Genomic DNA, 23,000 nt, shown 5'->3' with positions numbered 1-23,000 from the left:
AAAAAGTTTTCCACGGGACAAAAATAAAATGGTTCCAACAAAAACTTCATTAGCACCTTCAAAGGCAACAGAAGAAGAAGAAGAGAAGCTGAGCAATGTGCTATGCAGCTGGACTGAGCTCAGTGGGCACCTGGTACCTCTCACCTTGCACAGGACCCTCAGCCGCTGTTGGCACTCACGTATTGCCCAGGTTCCTGAGGATGCTATACTGGTGAGATACCTGGTTGTTTTGAGATACTACTGACACAAAAGGGCAGCAGCCTTCCACGCTTTGGACCTTGCTGTGTTCCCCCTCATTCGCAGCAGGAAGGATGCTGCCGGCCTCAGTCCATGCTGCATCATGCTGCCTCCTTTAGTAACCCCCTGGACTCTACAGCCAGCGCAGGCACTTGCTGCCAGCCCTGCAGCATGGGAAGGCAGCACAGGGGCCCAGGGCACAGGGCTGCACAGACCGACCCAAGGCATGAAAGCCTACAGAGCCTTTATATTAAACAGAGCTTCAAAGTTGCAAAAATATTAACACCCACCAAAAAACAGGACCGTAAAGGTCCTTTAATAGCCCTATACTGGTCTTGCCATGAGCTCTAAGTGCTTAGTGAGGAAGGAACCGTTAAAAAATTATTGTTTATGAGCTCTCTGTGTGTGCCAGTATAGGCACAAAGAGTATTCCAATTTATTTAAAAGGTTACATATCAAAACTGAATATGCAGTACAACTGTGTTATCACATCATATAGCTTTTACACAGGAAATCCAATTCTTGGCATGTATGCCTTCTAGGCACTGGGGCTGGATTCCCTCACTAACAAAACTAGAGATGAAGAAGTAATACGTAAAAAAATAATTTATTCATCCTTCTTTTCTTGTTCATAAATTGTCTACAAATCACTTAGAAAACTCCCCACATAATCCGTGGCTTTAAATTACTCACAAATTTTTTCCAATAAATAGTATTTTAGCTTGCAGAACATTTGAACATGGGATTCAAGGTACTCAGCACCTTTGCAAGTGAAGACTGTTCATGCTAAATAATTCAGTTGTCTCAGTTTCAGAAACCTGATCTGATTTCTTTTGAGCTGTACGACCCTCTTCAGGTACCTTATGCATCATAAACAACCTCCCCCTTGCCTGCTGCTTGTTAGAGGCACTGGCTGTGCCTGCCGAGGGAGGCTGACCCAGCGCTGCCTGTTACCTGCCTTCAAGCTGACTCTAGTAACTAGATGGGAAACCACTGCCCTGCTCTGAGGGAATACCTGTACGCTAGCAGGTACTTCAGTTCGTTGCCCCCCAAGTAAGAAAGTGCCCTGAATCAGCTATAGGGAATGTGCCTTTCACTTGACAAGGTAAAAGATGACATCAGGACACTTTTAGTCCAGCAAAATAAGCGGTTAGACTCTTGTGCACAACATTGGATAAACTCAGAAAATAAAAACTAAACTAAAATTAAAAAGTGTGTTTCTAGACTGCAGTTATCGAACAGGACCTCTCCTAGCCCCCACAAGATCAGCAGCACATTGGGCTGGCAATTACAGGTCCAAACCTCGTGGAGGCTGTTCACCCTGAGCAGCACCTTTCCCTTGTTCAAGGTGGATGAGCTCACCTCCTCCGGGCTAGCCCGGGGGTCCTGTGGCCACCTCTGCGGGCTGCCCGCGGCTTCTCCTCCCAGCGTCCCTGTGCACCACAGCTCAGGCCAGAACCAATCCCACTGGGTCCACAGAGGGGTCAGGCATCCTTCCTTCTTCCCCTTGTTTTTGGGAATACAAATGTATATGTGCCAAGCAGGACACGTCCCATCCTCCCACCTCGCCCACTGGGGTTGGTTTCTTCCCCCGCTATGGAAGATTTGCTGAACTGTCATTTCTATCGTATTCCTTGGTAAGAATGTTCTTTTCGGCTTCAGGTCTTTCTGCAAGTCACAACATGCTCAAGATTATGCTTAAACTTGACACACCATGAGAACTGGTTTATACAAACATCTTATTAGAGTTAGGGCTTCTTCCTTGAAGTTATCTTCTAGTTGAAACCACACATCACATTTTGGAGTTCCAATGACAGTCATTGTATGTACACCACTTTTTCTAAGTTACCCCAAACTATCAGCCATTGCATTCTATCATGATTCTTGTGTCTTAAATGGTTAAAAAAAAACCCCAACCACTTCCTTAACATTATTCTGCTTGGAGATAGTCACTGAACCTGCCAGTGACAATCTCCTGACAGCACAAATGAGGAGAAATTGGCATCTAAGATTCACTTTATGCTGAAGTACAATGTTTAATATGCTAAAAAAAAAAAAATTCCTCAAATAGAAATTTGAAATCTGCACAGTTTCTTATTTTCTTATATCTTCTAATTTGTTTCTGCTTCTCGATGAATCCTGCAATTCACAAGGTAAAGGTTCTTCAAAGCGCTCCATCCAGCTGAAACCTTCCTAAAGTCCTTCAGTCCCATAGGATAGATCACAAATGCCAGGCAACACGACATGAAATCTAAATCTCACAATTAAATATATCACTGAAAATTTATTTTCTGCAAGTATCTGAAAAGTCTAATTGAATATTTGCTTTTGCAAATATTCATGAAAGATAATTTCAAGTGCTTGTATGCTCATAGACAGCATATTCACAGAGTCATAGACATGATCATTTTGGAGTTCATTTCTGAATTTAAATGAATATTCATAGACATTTTTAACTATTCCTTTAACTTCAATACAGACTCATCAGCACTCATTTGCACCCACTTTTTATTAGTGCAAATCAGGATTAAAAACATAGAAATCAAAAGTTAAGCATGTCTGAAAAATGCTTAAAGAAGAACAAAATTAAGCCATCCTTTCTTATCTTCAGAATGGAATAAATCTAGCTTCCTTTTTTATTAAAAATTGAGAATAATTTGTGATCTTTTGAAGTTATTGTTCTGCTGTCAGCTAAAGCTATTTATATGCTTTGATACTAAACATTCCTTTACATAATGGTGTCTCTTCCTCCCAAGCCCTTAAATATTATTCATCTGCAATGCTTTTTCCCATTTCCTTGCATTCAGTTTAAATGAAGTTTATAAAACTCTCATAAAGTGATCTATTCCAGGCTGGTTTCAAATGCTACAAAGTTGAATATTAAAAATTCTTTCCCTTATGAAAAATTTGACAATATCAAGAAAATGGAGAGATATTTTGGACAATAAATTTAAACAGTTGCAGGTCAATGAGTTATTGAAACATTTTCCTAAAGAGTAGCAATAGTCACACTTAGTCAGTTAGATTACTTACATACTTCAAGTTCTCATGTGACTGAAGAACTTGTGGGATATGATAATTCAGTAAAATCACATTGTTTTGAAAAGCTTTAGTCCTGGAACTTTCTTTCCTTCACATCTTCTCATTTATTCTTTCTTAGTTTGAAGCTGAACTCAGCAAGCAGTCCCTCATTTTGTTTGACTCCAGGATGACCCCTGAAGCTGTTTGGAAAGATGGGACTGTATTAAAGGTCACATTTCCAAAGATATTCTAGGTGATTTAGAAGTATAAAGGTCTATTGACCTATAGGATTCAAAATGTCTTAGTCAATTCTAAAAAGGGCATAAATGTGGGACTATTTGGCTCTTTTGACTGTCTTCCTAACATTTCTTCGTCAAAGCGATGCACAGTGACATACAGTGAGTTACATCACAAAAGCTAACAAAGATAATTACATTAGAGCTAATCAAGTTTGTGCACTATGATGTTAACCACAAGCCTTTTCAAAAAGCCACTGATAAACCTGATGCCCAACATTTTTGACAAGTAACCAATCCGTTCTTCACCCTTTCCCTGGAAAGCTGAAGTGATGTGGAATAGCGTCTCTTAAGAATATACTCTCCAGTATCCCAGCAGCTTCTAGAAGTTACAAATGCAATACTCACAGTTATTGTTTGCATTTATATGGAGCTAGTTGCTTCTCTATCAAAGAATTTTCTGGAACTATTGGCAACAAATGAGAAAATTAAAAAATCCAAAATTAAGAAGAGAGGGCCTCTCCACTCCACCCCCCCAACCCCTTATGTTTTTAACCATTTTTCTTAGATTATCCTAACATCTAAAATCAGTATTTTTGTCCCTACTTATTTTCTTCAGTACTCAGCTTCTGGGCATGTTTTATACAAGGCAAAGTGAAAGGCTTGGCTTTGAAGTCACAGAAAACTCACTGGCCAAGTGCATCAGCAATTCACAGAAACACACATGAAGGTACAGAGCAGAGAACTCATACAGATCAGGGAAGCTACACAAGCCGCTGTATCAGTTCAGCTTCATTTAGTAAAAGGAATTGACAAGATACCCTGTATTGGAGTCTCTGCTATACTACTTACAGAATAACAGGTCAAACTTTATGAGAAATTTCTGTTGCTGCCTTTTGCAGATGCAAAGGTCTTTACCGCAGGTGGATCATTTAACTTCCCTGAGATAAGACATTCTAATTCCATCCAGCCCGCTTGCTCTTCACCTTTATTTCTTAGATCATATTCACCTTTGTTGCAACAATCACTAATTATCTACAGTTCTGAAAATAAAATTGAAACATGACATTTCCTTAAAACCCCTTCTATTATTAGAATACTGAGACATGCATATACCTCCTATGCTAATTGATTAGCTAAGGTAGGTATGTCTTGGTGGAAGAAACTGGTTTAACATAAGTTTTAATTCAGACTGCAAAATTCTGCAGTATTCTTTCCCATTCAGTACAAATAATTTTCATCCTTGTACTCTTTGCTTCCTCATTCGCCCCACAGTCATTTACTCAACTATGGGGTTGTGAAGATTGCAGTAGCTGTTAGTCTACACGAAGAAACTGTTATATTCATGCCTAATATACGATATGCAAATATACCATTGTAATTCATCTGTTTCTTTCGGCTAATTTATTTTTTAATGAATTTAGTCACTGGGAATTGAAGTACTTTAGCTTCAAAAATAGAGCTTGTTGAAAACCTTTTTCTGAAATATATAATTTTCAAGCAGGTTTTCAGCCAGCTCAAATCACTGTTGAGATCCTTTATTTAGTGAACCAACACTTCAATAAGTAAGACAGAGATATGACTTTTGTATAATAGCCCATAATTTTGTATATGAGATATAGGGATAGCAGGGAAAGCTGTGTACCACTGGCATAGTTAGACAAGCTCTTTCTGAGGTACAATGTAATCAAACGTTCTGAAAATTATCCTAAAATTACTTTGCCATTAATTAGCTGCAGGAGTAGCTTTTTCAGAAGAGAATTTAAATTAATTTAAAAGATGCCATCAAGATTTAATAGACAAGTTCTAGTCATAATTGGGAAACACAAGTGGCTCACATGTCAGACAGCTGCAGGAACGGACCGATGGGAACACACACAAGGTGTAAGTGGTAGCTGTCCTAGCCTGGCATCACCAGATCTGATCTGAGGAAGACCACCTGTATCAAAACTCTCACAGATCTGAAAGAGCTGTAAATTGAGTGTTTGGCAATGCTCAACTGGCACGTGACACAGCGTTTTGACGGGAATATCCAGAACTCACTCAGTGAAGCAAATTCAGGCATTAATGAAATTTCTTTGGGAATGGATGTAAGCCTTGACCATGGCGGGTGTGGCGCTGACTAGCCACGGCCTTCTCAAGTCACACAGAAGCTCAAAGGCATTAATTTTCCCTACAGAAAAGCACCAAATTTGAATTTTAACTGGGCTGAATTTAGTCTGACATCTGCAAAAACGACATTTTCCATTGGCAACACTCAGTTACAGGAAATCCGAGCTTTTAAAGAAACTCCTCGTACAACGGACATTTTGGAGCTCTCGTTCGTTAGCTGGGGATTACTGAGCTCGCTGCTGCTGGAAAGCCCGCACTGTTATGGTCAAGCTAGAGTCCTGTGTGGTGGCAGTTGTTGGCTCTTTAAATAGATTACTTCAGTTTGGATGGAAAGAACATGCAGATTCAAGATCACAATCAGGAGGATGGGGAAAGACAGAATGAGATTAAGAGAGATATCACTAACAAACCTCACACACTGAAAACAATGGCAGTAAAATCACAATGACAGAACAATCATTTATGTCATACCAGTTTGAGAGAACATCGATTTAAAAGGTGTAATCAGATCCATTTATTGCAAGGACTAAAAAAATATGGAAACTGTGAAAGTGAATACAAATACATCCTTTGCTATATTTTAAACCAGTAGCATAGCTTTACCCAATTATAATGAAATCCACCTTATAAGAAATATCTAATTAGATATGGTAAACTTATTTTCTTTTAAAAGAACGACATTGATGACTCCTAATTACACACATACATGTTCTCTAAGTAAATTAGTTATTGTCTAAAGCCATTATGCCGAACAAGTCCCTATACAACAGTGTCATCTAGCGGTCAGCGGTCAGACTCTGCTTTAGCTGGAAGAGGGAGATGGGCAAAAAGAGAAGGAATTGTTTGTTTAATAGATTGCATTATTTCACAAAACAAGACACTTCATGGTTTATTATGTTCATGTTAACGACAGGCCGTTCACCATACTAGCAGAAGGCATGGAAGGACTGATACTTGGACACTGGGAGAAGAAAGGGAAAGCCTATCAGCTGCCAGTCCAATGGAAACTAGGGCTGTGCCAGGTCCTTTCTGCCATGTTAACAACGACACGTTCACTCTTCTTCTCTGCCTCCAGGTTTGTTCCCTGCAGTCCTTTTGGCCCAGATTTGTAGTTCAAGTTGGGGGAAGTTTTGCTGTCGACTGTGTGCGTTCAGCAGGGAGCCGATCCTGGCAGGTCCACGCTGCTGCACAGCCCCCAGCTGCTCCACAGCCTCACCTCAACCCCCGGCCGCCCCCTGCACGACTGAGGATCAATTCATGCATTCCAGTCTGCAGTCCCTCGCATCGAGCTTTTCTGCTCAATGCCGTATGCCTCTATTGTATTCAAAAAAGCTTGCTAATACTTTGCTTCCTATCAGCCAGCTAACCGCGCACTGGGCGAGAATACGGCGAGCATGTGCTCGTCTGATTGCGACACTAGAGACAAAACACCCGGTGGAATGAACAAACAATTACATTTTACAGACCTGCATCCTGGAAGTATTCCTAATGAATGGGAAACAGAAAAAACCTGATGTGATGACAACATGCCCTAAAGGCAACGCATCACCATGGCCCTGAACAATGTGCCATCAGCTGAGCCCTATATCTACCAGTAAATCTTATTTTATGAAAAAGAACAACTTTATGTTCTAGAACTAGCTGGAAGTTCTGGATAACGACATTGTGAGCGTAAGGTCTTGATAGGGACACCTACCGCAGGCTTCAGTGAAAGCCATGTTTTATAAGGTGTATGCCTCTGAGATCCAATACAGATCGTAACAGACGTGCAAACCCAGATAGTATTTCTCAGCTCCTTGCTGTAACAGGCTACTCCTTTTCCCAGAAAAGCCTTGGGGCCTGATACCAGCCATCTTGACAAATCAGACATCACAAAATTGTCAGATTGGCAAGCTGTGATCTTTGAGATAACCAAATAAAATTCAGATTCCACCTCAATTCACAGGAATGCAGTACTATTTCCAAGAGTCTATTAATTCAAACATATTCCTGGAAGACTTGAGCCCTTATTTCTTGACAAATAAATATCATAATTGGGATCATTAAAAGACTGCATTAAATTCCGAAGGTCTTTTTGAGTATGTTGTACAAAAATTTCACAATACTTTATACGCAGATCTTCAGCATCCAGTAATTACAACTAGTATTGTCTTATATTTAATATTTCCCCTGATTGATGACATTGAAAGAAAGAAAGGAAGAAAGAAAGGAAGAAAGAGAGGAAGGAAGAAAGGAAGAAAGAGAGGAAGGAAGAAAGGAAGAAAGAGAGGAAGGAAGAAAGAGAGAAAGAAAGAAAGAAAGAAAGAAAATCTTGTAGAAATCAGCTTCTTTGTCAAGTTCTTTTGGAGGTAAGAAATAAATCAAGGGCTGGATTTTATGCATCAAACCTGATCGCTAACCAGTATGGGGTTTTCCCTATTCCCTGCTGCTGGGTCCCACTTACCCGGCTTTTTCTCTCAGTCCAGCACTCCTGGAAAGGGCTGCACTAAGTCAGCATTCTTCGACCGGATTGTTCCAGTGATCAATAGAGAAAGGACAATGATTTATTTATAAAGCAGCAATGCAGCACTGCAAGAATTAGTTCTCTTCTGGAAATGTTTCCCATTTTATGCATTTCCTACTTAAAAGAATGCACAATAAACTTCAGCGTGCATTGCAGCGCAAACCACATTTTAACTTCACCCCTTCATTTTTTTCTCTTTTGGAAGTATTACATGGGTTTTTTTATTTAAAGCTTGTTGTATATTGATTTAGCAAGGAATAGGTAATAGCCATATCAATTTTCTCAGAGTGAGATGTATTGGTAGAAAAACAATTTTATAACTAGAAACAGAAATGACTGATCTATTGGCTATTATGAGCTATTCCGATTATATTATACATAGATTATATGGTTGATATATATAAATAACATAGGCAAGTTTTGTATTTTAGATATTTCAACTAACATAGGCAGTACTGTTAAAAGCAAGAGGTCCACATCAGCAATATAATATACTAGAAATCGATATTTTGCATAGGAAATGGGATATATGTCTCTGAGTTCCGTATTATGTTGATTATTACATTTGGGAGAAATAACTTTCAGTAATATTATAGCAGTTTGAGAAATAAAAATGTATCTGAATCTGCAAAAAATACAGCTTATAACAATCTGGGCACACGCTCAGTGTTTCACAAAAAGTAAATGGGATAGAAAGTACATTTTACATCTTCAAAAAGAGATTATTTTTCCCCCTTTTGGGTTGCATGTTTCTTCATAATCATCATTTTGCAATATAATGTCAGAATGAAGCACAAAAGGGAATTTTTTTCCAACAATTGGAATTGCCATGGCAACACCCCAGATCTCAGATAAAGTTTGGTCCTGTACCGATAGTCACATTAGCATTTGTTTTTGTGCTAAGCACAATACTGCATGTGAAAAGCACTTAGGTCTCTCTAGTTAAGTGTAAGACGGTGTAATTTGACTATTTCAGAAACGTGAGCTATAAGATTTCAACAGCTCCACAGAAAGCTTAATCCTTAAAATCACATATTTTTGAAATGACACAAATCATCAAAAGAAAATTAGCTGTGGCTATCAATATTAAGAGCAGTTGTTTGCATCTCTAGTCTCAATTATGCTGAATTTGAATAACTGTCCACTGTCCCCTTTCCAGCAGCTCTTAACTTTCCCAAACATGTTAATCTTCATTCTTTGTTTGTGCATATATATATATAAAGAAACAGATGAAATTAAGTGATGCCTTTAAGCTACTGAAGAATCAAAGGAGACTATTTTTCCCAGACATCTTTATGAGGATAATTTCCTTACACTAATGTAAAGAATCAGTTGAAGGTAAACACAGACATTTCTTTTCTGACACTCCAAAATCCTATCTGAACTATAAGGAAATTAAAATCCTTTAAATTACAAATATTCTAACCTAGCAAATGTATGTATCTATCGAGCATATACACATAAACATATTTAGGATGTGTTCAGGAAGTTTTTATCCTGTAACACTACTCAGTAGGATTGTAGAACAACCTACCAGAAACAAAATACAGAGGGAGAATACGTGACCATTCGAGCTGAAACCCGATTCCTCCCCAAGCAGAAAACAAAACCAGAATACACTTTCTATCAAAGCAGCATACAGTTCAGATTTCAGTTACTGATTTTCTCAAATAGTGTAGAGACAAGGGCTTTGATTTCAAAAAAACATGCTTGAAATATCTACAAGATAACCATAATTGCTCCCAAATGAACTGGCTAACAAATAGACAGAGTGCCAAAGTACTCACTATGAATTTTAACAGTTCTGATGACAAAATAAATAGTACAGAATGCAAGATGACACTGAAATTCTGTTGCAATAATAAGAGATTTCAGAAAGATCTGATTATCCATCACTGGGCAAATGTCATGAACCATACAAACAAAGCAATATAAATATGCAGTCTTGGTATACTCAAGCAGGTACTACATACGCTGTAATAAATACAATGAAGAATATAATACGCAGTGTTTCCAGCCAGAGAGGGAGTAACTCAAACACGAGACCTGGTGTCTCCTTTCTCTTTAAGGGACAGATGGCCAAACAGCATTGGCTAGGAAAGGATCTTCCAGAAGCCTAACATTAAACAAGGCAGTCATGGCTGTCACTGGAAAGATCCTAAATTCTAATATTTTATGAGTATACAGGGTCTGCTTGAAATATATGCTGGTGTTTGAAGTGCTACTATTTTCCTGTTCATATTATAGATACAACTTCATGGGTCCAGGATGACAAGCTTAGCTCCTCAAATGAAAAAAGTGACAAGCTGCAAACTGTATTTAAGGGCAGAATAAGCTAATGACCAAAAGCAAAAGCACAAAAATAAGAAAAAAGCCCAGGGCCAGATACTGTTAGCTGTTGTGGGGCTCAGTTTCCAAGCACCCAGCAGAACTTTAAGTCCCCATTTACTTGCCCCAAGAGGTGTGCATTGTACTGAGAATCTTGATGCCTTGATACACTGGTGTCCCACCTGAGACACACAAATACTTAGAGTTAGGCAAGGAGTCCTTAACTACTTTTGAGATCAACAGCCTTGACAGTTGCAAAGCCCTTGGCAGATAAGTCCTGCAGGTCCCAGATAAGGTCCTGAGAAGCCAGCAACATGTGCTGCATTAGAACCAACTTAAATGTGATTCATTTTTAGTATTTACTGGTAGATACTAGGAAAGAGAAGGGAACTTCTTGCTATAATCCTTCAACATTGTTTAACTTTTTTCTTTATCCTATTGGTTTCTATTCTGCAGAACAGGCTGCGAGCTTTAAATGCTGCAATCATCATTTGGGTTCACCCCAGCTTTAATGCACAAATTCTTAATTAAGAGACCTTTCTTACAGAAAAGGTAAAGCATTTCTGTTAACGAACATCATCTTCCACTCTCCCAAGCAAGATGTTTACTTTGTATGGGAAATAACTGGGATCTCCTTGAAGACATAGGCATACTTTGGATCTGCTTTTCCAGATTTCACACTGCTAGGCATGAATTATTATTCCCTGTGATGTGAGGCAATAAATGAGTTGAGCTATGAAAACTCAGTACTTTGGAGATTGTAAACCAAACCAGAAAACTGGGAGGGAGCTGGGAAGAAAAGACAGACAGCAGTGAGACTACACCACTGAGCATCTGGGGGTTTTTATGCCTTTCCTTGCTGCCCTACAATTTTTCTAGTAGCTCCTCTTTAAAGGGAATAATATGTACGTAGCTGTGTCACTGGTAGCTCTATCTGCAACCATGCAGTTGTGATTTTATTATGCAGTGTTGTGTTTTAATAGCCATTTGAAAGCATTATTGAAATATCTCATTGCACATTACGATGACTCTTGTACCAGTAACTAAAGATGTAGTCCCCAGGAAGTGCCATTTATTTCAGTGGAGCACAGCTGTACTAGAGGAAAAAGCCTGAGGCACCCGCAGCAGCAATAGGGAAGCAGAGGGAATCAGCAGCTTCTGTCTGATTTGAAAGAGGAAACATCTCTTTTAAAGTATTTATTTGCAAACACCTTGCACAATTACAGACATTTCTAGAGGAGTCTCCCATTTGTTTTATTTCTGAATTAATTTTCCTTCAGGTGTTTTGATGATTTTGCTAATCTTTTCCTTTGCAAATAAATCCATTCCTTGTAAAAAAGTCTAGCAGTTCTTTTTTTAGTATCCAACCTGCCCACACATGGAGGTTACACACTGAAAAACATATGCCCCTTTTCAACTTGCGCTTGTGCTCTAATGGAGGAAAAGCAGCAAGTATTTGAGATGTCTTTCTTCCTATAGAAAAATTTTGTTTTCATTTCTTCCATTTTAGACAAACATTACTGAAATGACAATTGGAAACAGTAGTTTCTGAAAACCATTTCAAAGAAGTTTACAACAGCTACTGTAGTTATAATTATTTCTGTAGAGAAACACAAAAAGGATAAGGAGAAAATTCAAGCCAATTCCAAACCTCTCACCTTTTCCTAAAAATCAGGATTACATTTCTGATGACTCCAAATTTAGTAGGTTGGGCTGGGAATCTACTTCTCATGCTGTCGAAGTTGTGTGTTGTGATCTGGAACAGGTCACTTAATGCCTATCTGCTGTTTTGTTTCTTCCTTCCTTAGCTGGCTAATTTATACAGTGAAATATCAGGACAGACTGTAACACTCTGCTGCCTATACAGCACATAGAAAAATGAGGCATGATCTTTTAAATACAGTATTCATTCTAATACTGGCATTGGAAATGCTTTACTCTCTTACAATGCAAGTAAGAACATCTTAGTTATGGAGGTTACGTATACACGTCACAGAAGCACATTTAAGGACAAGTAAATATATGAAAAAAACAAGAATCTGAATGATGATTAAATATCATAGGGTAAAAATCTGATCATCAAGGATACTGTCTGCATAATAGAGGGTACGCTGTATTCATTTACATTTCTCAAATGTGTACATTTTCAGTATGTACAGTTTCAGTAATTAGAAAAGAAATTTGGATGCTAGAGTTTCCATAAATAACAAAAATCATCAAGATGCATTTTTCTCTTGTGCTTTTTTTTTCTTTTTATCTGACTTACAATTTTTTTATTTCCTTTGTGTGATCTCAAGAGATTAAAGTCCAAACCACCTAGCTGTATCACTGGCAAAATAAGTCATATGACATGCTCACTTTTTAGAGTCATTAGCTATCTGCAGACATCGTCTTAAGCAGTGGAGTTAAAAAACCTAAAGAGAAAAAGACAGAATATATCTGAGGGTAAAAAGCCTTTGTGGGTGTTGATGGAAGTATATGGAAGAAACCAGCAAGAACAGTGGATAATGGAAGATTGCTAGTGAAGGTAGTGGGCTTATCTATATGACAAATTGATGAAGAATGAGGAGGAAAACTATGTTGATTTAATGCTGGCAATTTGAAGCATAGGCTGCACAGCTGTTTCAGACAGAAATACCAAGATAAATTCAGAAGCAACCCCTGCTCTGACAGATTAATAAAATACCAGAATTATTTGAGCTTCTTAGAGGAAGGGATCACTAAAGAGCCCTTCGAATACCCAAGATATTGCACATAAGAATAAAGGAATGGCTCATCCAGCCCTTGCCTGCCTGTTATCAAGAATATGCTTTAAACTGATAGCCAAGCTTTTCTAGCAGACATGAAAAAAACCATATTAGAAGTGAAAAAGTAGAGAATAAAGTGAACACCTGCTATTGATACAATTTTAGAAAAAAACCTGTCAGTGGTAGAACCTTCAAACAGGACACCTAAGAAAGGCTTACTTGAAATAAGAAAAATATACCATACAGGGTCTTTTGTTTCAACTTACGGTCCTTAAACTTGTTACTAGCAATAGGAACATTTACCCAGGTAAATGGAAAATCCAGGCTTTTTACACTTCAAAAATAAGACAAACTAACTCTGTGTAAACATTTTCACTGCTGCTTTAAACATGCCTGTGAATGTTGAGCCCTTCATTCTCTGATGAAATATGAAGGACCCCATTTCCCTGGTTCTTCCAGGTGTTTAATATGTGCTCTGCATGCTCACTGCTAACAATGTCAGTCTACCCAATCATTAGAAAATATATTTTAGCACATTTTACTAAACAGCCAGCCATACTTCTTGGCTGGATTTCTGAGAGAAAGTTTGATTTACTGGCATTTTTGTCCAGTTCCAGACAATCCAGCACTCTCAAAAAGGCGACATTGTGTCAGTAGCTTTCCACTGCTCTGCTCCAGAAGGCTTTGGAAAAATAACATGGATCAATTTACAGACCAAAAGATCAGAGCTGAGAGTTAGTTCTTTGCTGGGATAGAAGCTTGCTATGGAAGAATGCTTAGGAAGTGGCAAGACTGCAGGGTAGCACTAAAAAAAGTAATAGTGAAAAAAAGTAAGTAGCTTTGGTAACCCTCGCTTCCTCCCCCAAAAGAAGGGAATATTTCTTGGGACTACTTCAGTGTGATGGCTCACTAATGAATTATTCTCAGTAAGGTAGGACTTGCTTTCTTTCCCAGGGGTTACAACAATGTCAAGTGAAAACATGTCAGTCTGCTAAGAAATACCAACGGTGTGGAATAATTCTACCGTAGATGACACAGTCACCCCTCTAATGATATGAGCTCTTTTGATGAGTGTATCTGAACTACATTCCTACAAAGGATGTCAGGCATTACCAATAATTTGATAAACTCCTCTGAGCAACTTCTAAAGCCATGTTTTAATTTATCAGCATTGCCTAAACTTATTATTCATTGCACAGTCCTCTTCCAGCATTATTTTTAACAGTATAAGCACTCTAAGTACTAATTTTAATACTAAAATGACCAACACCTCCTCATCTTAGTTCTGGGAAGAACTGCTCAAACCTCAGTCCAACGGACTGTCCCAAAGGGTGAGGAAGAGCATAGGTTGCAAAATATAAGTGACTTGCTTTCTGATATTTGGGTTAAGCCTGTTTTTCTCGCAGTCCCTGTAGACGTAGTACACAAAATGTGGTATTTAGGATGCTTTTTGTCAGGCTGTTGGTTCTGGTGGTCAAGAAGGAAATTCCTTTATTAAGGAACCTACTGGGAAAGGTCTGTTGTGGTTTTTCACCTCATTCACAACATCATTGCTTAAATCCAATTTAGAAATAAATTTAATTTTTCTAAACAGATTGCAATTTACAACTTAATTTATGCTTAGTGCTACTGAGAGGTCTAAAGCACTTACCTTCCAGGACAAAACTTGAAATTCATCTAGTAGACTTGATTCTTATGGGAAAATCTTTGTAGACTCAAGTGTGCTCTTCACAATCTCTTTCTCTCATCCTCAAGAAGAAAGTTAAGATCATTTCACAGACTTAGCTGCATTCATAAGACAGTTGGAAGACAGTCTCACAGAAACTCCATAATCTGTGTTCTGCACCTGTATTAAGTTTTGGTACTTCGTATTGAGAAAGTTGTGGCCTACAACTGAAATCCATATTTGTGCAAATCTTGATCTGCCCATTATGTATCAGAACTAAGTTACAGGCAAGGAATTAAGAAACACTAGACTGACCCATGCTCAGACACCTTAAAAAAAAGATGTCCAGTATTACCTAAAGGTATGATTTGTTCAGGAGAAGAGTTTCAGCCCACAGATGGAGTAAATTGGCCCCTAAGAATGCCTGGTCCCTGATGAGAGTAAGCGTGTGCGCACTGCCTGCAGCATGCTGCTAACACCAGCAATCCTGCGATGGTCCAATGCTTATAACCAAAGCTGGTATCGGTCGAGCATTTGGAGGTACAGGAAGGATTCCCTTCAAAATTTCTTCTAAAGCCTCAAGGTCGGACTAATGCACCTATAACCACCTGGGTCATTTTTCCTTCTCCCTAATCACCATTTATTTCCTGTCATATGGTATCAGATATTAGTGTTCATGAGCCGGTCTTTCTGGTCAGGAAACTGTTAATCACCATCCTTCACTACGTCAAACTGCTTGTGTTTTGCTTGTATCTCAGTTGCAATGATTTTTATTTTAAAGCCTGTGGACTCATTCCTACTAAGCAACCTTCATTTCCCACCACAGTCAGCAGCAGCATTTGTAATGAAGACAGGATAAAGCATTTTCTTATTTTTACGGTCATTCATCTAATCTCTGAACAGTGACCCCACGTTCTTCTTAGCGGTTTGTTTCTGAAACTGCTTGCTTAAGGCTGGGTAATTTTATCATGTTTAATATCCAGTGCAAGGTCTAGCTCTGCTTGACTTTTGTTCAATTCACCTTATTTCTATGCTTCTTTACCTCTTTTGCATAGATTTCTTTGCCTGTCAGTCCTTTCTGCAATCTTTTTTCATTCTGCTCATTTATTTTTAATTATGTGGCTATTCATCCAGTTAGATTCCTTCTACAATGTTTCCTTCTTTGTTCTGGATATTAATTCCAGATAGCTTTCAAACTTTTGAGTAAGAAAGTTCCAGACCTCCTCCACATTTGAGTTTCTGAGCTTCTTTGGTAGAATGATTTCATCATTCACATCTGTAGAGTATCGAGCTTTGAAATCCTCAGTTACATACCTACTTGTTTTACTCTTGTAATTTAATTTTTTCTGAATCACACATCATACATTCTTTAAACAGCTCACCTAGAATATCTTCATTACTTAAATGAAACCTTAAAGTTGGCCTCTTATCGATGAAGTGCAAAAACTGTCAGCTATTACCAGCAGAAATAACCAGTATTATTAGCATTTATTCTCCAGGCTATACTGAAGAAGTTAAATACTTCCATATGTGGGGCTGGCCACCCATATGGTCACAACTTCTGGTAGTACTTAAAGCTTTAACCACGCACAAAATGTTAAAACATAAAATGCCTTAAAAAGATCCCTTTTAGTAACCAAATCCAATCCTACAATATCCTAGACACAAAATTAATAGAATTTTTCTATCATTCCCTGATTTTGAAGCACTTTTGATTCCAACAACATAGCTACACTATTGCTACTTCTTTCTTTAATCTGCCTCATAAATTAATGTGCAATTCTATCTTTTTTGATTACCACACCCTGTTCCACACCTGTTTTTCCACTACTTTCTTGCAATCCTTCTAACATCCCACACTCTTCTGTATTTGCATTGTATTTCCTCATTGTATTTGCATACAAACATTTTAACTACTCTTTCCTGACCATCAATTTTTACACAGATTAATGAAAATCCTTCTGCTGATTACAGCACCTAACTATAATCCTGAAGAACTGCTCTGGCCTGTCTTTTCCGTCCGGCAGGGTCGGCTGCACTTCCCTTGCCAAACCTCCCAGCTGTACAAATGGCTACCCCTGCCCAGCTGCAGAGGAGAGGCAGGTAGCAGTGGCACAACACGCCTTCCTCGGGTGCATCCATCACTGCAGGGCTGACAGAACTAGCCCCAACAAGGAATCCATCCCTCACACTGCAGGAGCTGGACCAGACTGGCCTACCTGACTGTTGTTATGCAGATCATTATTTTCTCTTCTTGCTGCCCATGTTTCTGCTCGCTGCTAACTCCATCATCGCTGGAAGACACTTGAACTCTTTTTCTGTTTACAGGAGATAGGTCGGGCAGTCCAAAAAATCTCTCAGCCTTACCCCTCATTTCTCAGTTTCAGACTCATTTTACAAATTATGCCAGTCTCAGTCCCCAGAGGCAGATTACCAATGCTATTTCCTTATTTTCAGCTTCCTCAGTATGCAGCAGTACATGTCATTATTTACCTTTTGATCAATTGTGAGATAATTTGTAATCCATTCCACTCTGCATTTTGGTTACCTAAAAATTGACTGATTCATTTGTAAATAGGCATAATTTTGTTTTAAAGCCATTAGCATTTCAGGCCATACTTTTACTGAAGACTCATTCCTTCAGCTTCTGTACTGATCTGTACATTACTTGCTTTTTTGTGCTATAAAAATAATAATGAGAAAAAAATGCTTTATTAAGTAGATCATACTTTTAAATATGTTGCGTAACCAGAGGATTATTCAAACCTTTCTTCATCTGGGTTTAAGTTCATAGCTACTGTGTTTGCTTTTACTGTTTCCTTTCGCCTCCTTTCCTAACTCCTATCAGGCATGTATTTGCATTCAGGTGTGCACGTAAAATTAAGGATAAAGTTAAAAGGCATCCACACACCAGCAGCACATTTTCAAGGGAACCTTAGTCCAATTTCTTTATTGCCTTATGAGTAATTTGCAGGGGTTCTGCTAGAGCACGGGAATCACGAATCTTCTTGGGTAATGCTCCTAAAGGCCTGAAAGGGCACATAGATATCAAAGGAGACTTGCTCCAATCTACCCAGTAACTCTTACCAAGCAGAGAGGATAGCTGAAGGCAAGAATGGCCTTCTTGTGCTCCAGCACTATATCCAAAATACTTGTGTTGCCTTATCAGCATGGGGCTTCCGACAGAAACCATACAACTTACCAGGAATTATATTAGATATTTTTGGCAGAGTGGGAACCAAAGTCTACCACATCTTATATCATTCCTCCTGGAAGCTTGAATAGCTTTCTGAAACACAGAGATGCAAATTCACATGAAGGCACTCCCAAACTATTCCAACCTGCTAAAGAGCTGAAGTAATTCCCAGCTGATTCGAAAACAGATGAGCTTCCCACTGAGACCCTTTCCCCTACACTCAGCTATTGAGTCCAGCATCAACAGAGCTTGCCCTTCTAAGAGGCAGTCTGAGTGATGCTAGAATGGTTAAACTGGAGTTTCCGCTTGAGCAAATCCAAAGGTGCTCTCAGAGATGTTGTATACAGAAAAGGAACCCTTTCCATCAGTTCTCTGTTCATTGCTGTTTTCCTCGTGTATATCATGTGAGAACAAGAAAGGTCACTGGTCTAAAATTCTAGCCTGTTTCATTAGTTTCATATACAGTTTAGAAATGTGAACAATTTGGTAGTATAAATCATTAAGTCAGTTTAAAGAGGAATTCTTACAGAACATCAAATCAACTACTGCAGCATACATGGCCACAGGCTGAAAAATGCAATCTAGCAGATAGTCATTTGCTGTCTTAAGTGATATGACACAGAAAAAACCCATATTATTCCATTAAGGCTTCAGAAGTTCAGTAAAGCCAAAAATAGCATGCAGCTTTGCTTCGCAGATAAGGAAAGCCCAGTTATACACTTGAAGTAGAAGGAACTGACCTCTCTGATTTCCAAACTTTTTCACAGTATGGAGTAGGTTAAGTATTGTACTACACACCTCTCAAGTTCTCCTATATTCCTTCCATTTTCTTAAGTCTATAGCATCCTTCTAGCAACCACTTATGAGAAAGATGAATAAAGAAGAGAAATTTCATGTATTTAAGCTTTCATCTAATATGACATGGATTTAATTCCTAGGAGCTGGGGAGGTACACCTACTCTTCCCTGCGGTTTCATCTTGCCTAACAACTTTTCTCTTCCTCTCAGTGGAAAACAAGTGCCAGCGCTGTCTAATTACAGAGCTTGCTGTAACTCACCAGAATACAGTATTTCAACGCCACAGTCCATCCACAAACCTCATTTTAAACACAAGTTCTCTTGCAAATCCATTGGGTAGCTGTCTTAAGCGCTCTGCTATCACATCATCCCTAAGTGCAAAATCAGTTGAATAAAATAGGGACCTAAATAATCCCATTGTTTCCCCTCTAAGACACAGACCAATCTGGTCTTTCTCATTTTCTCACAGACCAAAACAAAACTACTAATAGTTATTAAATAAGAGAAAACTGCAGGAAGCATATGTCTGCTTGTGCCACTACTGTAAATCACATATGCTGGAATACTTCCTTCCCTGTCTGACCTAGAGCTCTTGAAGGTGCAGTCTGACCACACTGTCCAAAGTCACTCTGTGTCTTGGATTACGACTTGGCATAAAGTCTTGAAATTTAAATTGTTTCCTCTGTTATTTTTTTCTAGAATTTGGCAATGGTTCTTCTCAGTATTTGGAGACAAATACTTCTCAGTTTTGAAGACAAAGAGTCTCCAAAATTGTACACAGTGCAAACACACCAAGACATGTTAAGAGGAAATAAAATGAAAAAAAAAAAATAATTCTTCTTTGGGCTACAAAATTCATGAAGTCTACTCTCCTGTGTACTTGTGTCACACCTCACTCACACGTTCACTATATAGCATTCCTACCAGACATATTACATGCCTTAGATAATCCTAAGGAAGACATGCAGTGGTAAGAGAACAGGCAGTAGCTGGTTCATTGTATTTCATCTGTTCTGAGCACAAGGAAACAAATACTCTCCAGCACTTTACTGTCCACTAGGAGCAACTGATATTTTTAAAGCCCACAGATATTTTGGGGGGGTTAAATGTAAAATAAGGGGATAATAGTAGAACAGCTGTTTCATATGTATGTACGCTGTCAGAAAAACTTTGAGGTTTCCCAAGAAGTTTTGCCTAAGTAAGGGGTAAGAGATCAAGCCAAAATGTAAAAAATATTCTTTCATCTATAAATCTGTCTCGGCTCTTTTTTGGGTTTAGGCATCTCTTTTAATGGTGTTGAAACTATTTTGAGCTGTTTAGCAACTTTATAGCAAATACTGCAAGGAGAAGAAGAATCTTCTGTTGGACCAACTGTCAAGTTTTCACACAAGGGCTTTTCCACATATTAATATTTGATAAGGAAACTATCCTAAAATGTTGTAAACACAGCTGTTTCCATTCTAGGATTGATGTCTTCTATGTTGGGCTAGCTTAGTGCTCACAAAGTACCCTAATATAACTCCTTTGCATTTTTTACTTATTCATAAGCCTGCTTCCCTTTCTAATCATATTGTCTGATAACATACATTGTTCTTTTGGTCACTTCTGAGTCTCACCAGTTTCCAGATTTTTAAAACAACCTCCACTATTAATTGACATGCATCATTTGTTTGCAAGGATTTAACAACAGCTATTCATAAACTGAGAGGAGCCTTTGCCTGATAGGTTGCAAAAAAAAAATCAGTTACACACTGTGTAAATGGCAAGAAAGGTATCCATGAAGTAAATTCAAAATTTACACCTGAAGACGCTGCAGTTACCCTGTCAAGCTGTGTGGATTTACTTTCAACTCCGGCAGACTGTAATTGTTTACTTAACCTGGATATTGATTGTAGTTAGACTTCTGGCTCGCTTCCTTCGGCTGCAATTCTCATTTTGGCAGTTTCACATACATCACTTAAAATTCCTCTCTGCAGCCGTGTTGTTCACATTCTTTCCTCTGGGTCATAATCTACTACCCATGACTTTTATTTCTGCATTATGATGATAATGGGGTTGTTGGTTTTTTTTACATTTTCTGATCTCTGTAGAACAAAAAGGGGCAGTTTTTAGCAAGAATGACCTTGATCCACTGTCCTTTACAATTAGTATCGTACAGAGTTTTATGGATGAGAAATGGTCAGTGACACAAGATAAAAGTGAAAGATTCTGTGGCAGTGTAGCTGCAGAATGAATTTTCCATGTGTTTTATGAATGACTATATACATATCATGTTCTATCAGAAAGTATTAAAGTGTTAATTAGGTCCCATGTAGATCCCAATTTTATGTCAATAGTTCAGGTGTGAATTTGAGGACTACAAAAACCTTTCATATAAAAGCCTTCTTAATAGTCATCTTGGTAGTAATAAACTAAGGCAAGAGGCACACAAAGTTTCTGTAAAAAAAACCAAACACAAAACTATTAAAACATCATGAATACAGAGGGTTAATTCAGCCACAACATGCCTCCTGGATTGGCTTAAGTAGGCTTACCTACCTGCCAGCTCCCTTTGGTAAAGTTTTTTAGCATCACTGAAACCATGTGCGAACAGTAAAAGATTGCTAAATCCTTATAAAGCAATTCTGTAAAGGCTAATAATCCTTGAAACAATGGCAAGCCCGGTGCCTAAAAGGTCAAACAATGATCACAGGTTTGCACAGTATTTTCAGAGCCTGTGCATTACACTGCAACAGCTGAAATACAGAATTCTTCAATTTAAATGGGTTTTAAACAGGCATCTGTAAATGAATAACATTCATAGCAGTCACTGTCATTTCTTTCAGTTATTTAACAAACAGGACCACACCTCGTCATTGATAAACAGGTTAACTGATGTCCAGTACTAATCTGTTTCCTTTTACCTAAAGTTCAGAGTTCCCAAACCATGCATCAGGAGAATTAAAAACAGAAAGAACTCAGATTCATACATCAAATTAATTCAATAAGCCTTTAAAGGTATATTAAATATTAATATAGTTGTTGCATACTTTTGGACTAGGAGATACTCTAATATTTCATGCCATGAAGTACAGATTGCTAAATATACTATTCATCAAAAAACAAGAACAGCAGCAATTATTTGGAAACATGAAACCATTCCTTCAGCAGAAGAGACAATGCTAGATTAGAACAGATGGACTCTATCTGACAACAGTGCAAAGTATTAAAAAAAAAAGAAATCAATGCTTTCATATCCAATGAAGCTTGGCAACTGTTTTTAGATATTGTAAAAATTATGAAACCCAATAATGCTTCACCTGGAATATTTTCATGTCTAAAATTTGGCAGAGTCACATAACTTAAAAGGATAGCAAGTCTCTAGATATCGATCAGGGCTCTGTGCATCTACAATGTCATAAAAATGATCTGCAGCTATAAAAGAGATAACACGATTATGAGTACACTACATTGTAATTTCCTTTGGGCAGTCAGAAAGCAAAGACAGTCTGATAGTCTCTGAAAAAAATAAGCCTGGAGCATATCCACTGTCTGACAGATAAATCATTTTGCAGTATTCCAATTAAAGCACCTTCCAAACTTAAACTAATAAGAACAACAAAAATAACAGAACAGTTTAACAGTTACCTTTCAACCAAAACACAACAGGCAGCTGAAAAGCTAAGCAGTGCACAAGTTATCCGAGAGCTTTAATGCTCCAACTCCTTTGCCAGTTCAGGCATGGAACACAAACAGTTAACCTTATTTTGAGCCATTATATGGAGCTTACTATAAAGCTTGCTCTAATAAATGGTATGATATGAAGGTCAGCCCTTAATTCACCATCAAAATATCTTCTGGGTGTAAACATAATGACTTCTGCTTATACACTATACAACCCTGACAAGAATGCTACTTGACAATGCATTTCAGACCTCGAAAAATGTTCTCATTTACGTCAAGGTGCCGAATGTCAGCAGATTCACTAATATGCTTATTATTCCCGCTGCAGTGGTGGAACAGAGTAACACACCATGAGCCCTCCCTACCCTGCTACTGCCTGGCTAGGAAGCCGATGAAATAAACCAAGATTTAATCCTGTCCATATCACTGTGCAGTTGGTGAAACTCGACAAGTCAACATTAAGTATTCAAAGTGGCATTGTGGCCTAAAGGGAT

General features: G+C 38.3%; 1 long non-coding RNA gene across 1 annotated transcript; it reads right to left on the bottom strand.

The window, feature by feature from the left end:
* Positions 1-1,862: 1,862 nt before the first annotated feature.
* On the bottom strand, positions 1,863-22,508 carry LOC128148514 (uncharacterized). The gene is made up of 5 exons (XR_008237301.1): positions 22,471-22,508; positions 14,836-14,933; positions 13,780-13,866; positions 3,271-3,458; positions 1,863-1,905 (listed from the first exon to the last, which is right to left on the bottom strand). It is a non-coding gene; the product is annotated as an uncharacterized LOC128148514 (long non-coding RNA).
* Positions 22,509-23,000: the final 492 nt, after the last annotated feature.

This window comes from Harpia harpyja, chromosome 11, assembly GCF_026419915.1.
Source record: "Harpia harpyja isolate bHarHar1 chromosome 11, bHarHar1 primary haplotype, whole genome shotgun sequence".
NCBI lineage: Eukaryota > Metazoa > Chordata > Aves > Accipitriformes > Accipitridae > Harpia > Harpia harpyja.
Note: the sequence above shows the minus strand (reverse complement) of the source record. Positions and strands in the feature narration are given on the sequence as shown.